The following is a 2,500-nucleotide window of genomic DNA, read 5'->3' as shown; positions in this document are numbered from 1 at the left end:
CCGCGCGCGGGCCGGCCCCGGGCGCGGCCCGAGTTCTCCCGAGCCCGGCCCTCGCTCCTCTGGCTGCGCGGGAGCCGCCCGGGTGCGGGAGGGACGGGGTGCTCGGCACGGCCCCCTCCAGGAGGCGCGCCCGCCTCTTGCCCCTCGCTCCTTCGCTCGTCGGGCGACGGCGAGGGGCTGGGAGGCAGGGGGCGCCTTCGGGGCTCGGAGGAGGCGGCTCCTCTGGCCCTTCCCGCACCGGGGAGCGGGGCTTTGCCCGGCCGGTAGAGTCCCGCTCTCGGGCCGAGGCGGCTCCCGTGGCGCGCAGGAGAGGAGAAAACCGCGAGGGCCGAGCCTCCGGGCGTTCCGGGCCGCGCTTCAGGGTTGCGCGCGCGCGCGGCCGCGTGCCGCGACCCGCCGCCGGGAGGCGGCGGGTGGCGGCGGCGGCGGCGGCGGCGGGGGCCTTCCCGTCGTCGTCGTCGTCGTCGTCATTGCCGCGGCCTCTCGGCGGGGTCGGCGAGGCGCTCGGCGGCCGGGCCGCCTCCCCGCGTCGGCGGGGGCGGCCCGAGCTGCGGCGGTCCTCTCGGGCGCAGCGCCGGGCTACTGAGGGAAACCCCGGGCCCCGAGGAGGACGCCGCGGTGGTGGCGGCAGATGTCGGGCGCGCCCCCGCCGGTGGACGCTCCCCCGAGGGCGGCAGCGGGGGAGGCACCCCGGCGGGGCCATGCAGGTCGTTTCCCTCGCCCCAGGGCCAGGTACCTAGCGCTCCGCGCCTCGGCGGTCCCAGGCTTCCCCCTCGGCGTCGTCAAACGCCGCGGGAAGGACCGAAAAAGGGGCCGCCGAGCCGGGCGGCGGTTTAAAGACTCGGGCGGCTCGGCGCGCCCCGCCGCGGCGGCGGCGGCGGCGGCGGGTGGCGGGCGGTGGCGTTGCGGCTCCATTGAGGGGTGGGGAGCTACTCCCGCCGATCCCCTGCGGTGGTGTCCGCGGCCACCGGTCGCGCCCGCCGTCGCGGCGGTCGTCCCCGCCGCGCGCGCGCGTGCGGGGGTAGTCGCGCCGCGCCGGGGAGGGGCGCCCTGCCCCCCCCTCTTCGCGGCCCGGCCTCGGCGGAGAGGCCGCGGCGCGCGCGGTCGGCCGCGGGGCCGACCCGCTGGGCTCGAAACGGGCGGCGCCGGCAGAGGGCGCGCGCTCTCTGCCCTTCCTCAGCCGCGGGGCGGCGGCCGCCGGGGCCCGCCGCGCGCGCTCTCTCTTCTGGGCCGCCGCGGCCGTCCCGCGCGGGCGGCGCCGCGCCTGGCGCGGCCGTGCCTCTCTCCCCTCGGCGGCCTTCGTCTCGAACGCACCGGCGGCGCCGGCCGCCGGCCGGCCGTCCGCCCGCCCGCCCGGGGCGAGCGCTCGGCGGTCCCTCCGCGGTCGGAGGCCGGCGAGCGCGGGCGGCCCCGCGCCGAGCGGCGGCGGCGCCGCTCGGCCGGTGTTCCCGCCGCCCGCGGGCACGGGACCCTCCCCGTGGCCCTTCGCGACCGCGCGCGGTCCGAGGGCAGGGGTGGCGGGCGGCCGCGGGGGCGCTTCCCGCGCCCGCTCTCCAGGTGGCGAACGAGGAGAGCGGGCGTCGCCCCCCGGCTCAGCGCCGCACCGCCTTCCGCCGGGCGCGTGCTCGCGGAAGGGGGCCCCCGACGGTGCGGGTGGACGGCGGTTCCCGGGAAGTGCGGCCCGCCGCGGCGGCGGGTCCGCCCTCGGGCAGCCCTCGGGCGCTCGCCTTCCCCCGGCGGGCAGCGGTCCGGCGGGGGGGGGGCGCGGCGCCCGGCGGCGGGGCGGCGGTCGTCGCGTGGCGTCTCGAGCGCAGCAAGGCCCCTGGGGAGAGAGAGTCGGCCGCGCGCGTGGGCGCGGCGGCGCTCCGCGAGAGCCGGCGCGGCGGCGGTTCCAGGGGGGAGGCAAGCGCGCGCGCGGGGTCCGAGGGCCGCGCGCCGGCGCGTGGCGCCGCGCCGGCGAGGCCGGGCGGGCCACCGCGCTCCCGCGGCGCGCGCCGCGCGGCCCTCCGCGCGGAGGGCCGGGCCGAGCCCGGGCGCCTGGGCCGCCTCCGAAGGACGGCACACGTAGGCGGCGCCTCCCCTCGCCGGGCGGGGGGAGGCGGTCGGGGGCGCGGGTCCCCCCGCCTCTCGGCCGGCCTTGGGAGCGTTCCGTGGGGTTCCTCCCGTGTTCTTCTCGCACGCGCCCCCTCCGGGGTTTTCCGCGTTGCTCGTACGGTCGGAGCCAGGCCCCGCGCGGGGCCTCGGCGCCAGAGAAAAAAAAGGGGGGCCGCTCCGGGCGAGAGCGGCTCCCGGCCCCCCCGCGCGCGCGGGGTCGGTGCCGAAAGCCAGACAACTCTTAGCGGTGGATCACTCGGCTCGTGCGTCGATGAAGAACGCAGCTAGCTGCGAGAATTAATGTGAATTGCAGGACACATTGATCATCGACACTTCGAACGCACTTGCGGCCCCGGGTTCCTCCCGGGGCTACGCCTGTCTGAGCGTCGCTTGACGATCAATCGCC

The 2,500-nt window shown here is 80.7% G+C and overlaps 1 non-coding gene across 1 annotated transcript; it reads left to right on the top strand.

Annotated features, from left to right (window-relative positions):
* The first annotated feature begins 2,330 nt into the window (after positions 1–2,330).
* LOC137466603 (5.8S ribosomal RNA) lies at positions 2,331–2,483 on the top strand. The gene has a single exon (XR_010995240.1). It is a non-coding gene; the product is annotated as a 5.8S ribosomal RNA (ribosomal RNA).
* Positions 2,484–2,500: the final 17 nt, after the last annotated feature.

Source organism: Anomalospiza imberbis, unplaced genomic scaffold, assembly GCF_031753505.1.
Source record: "Anomalospiza imberbis isolate Cuckoo-Finch-1a 21T00152 unplaced genomic scaffold, ASM3175350v1 scaffold_313, whole genome shotgun sequence".
Lineage (NCBI taxonomy): Eukaryota > Metazoa > Chordata > Aves > Passeriformes > Viduidae > Anomalospiza > Anomalospiza imberbis.
This window is presented reverse-complemented; position numbering and strand designations above follow the sequence as displayed.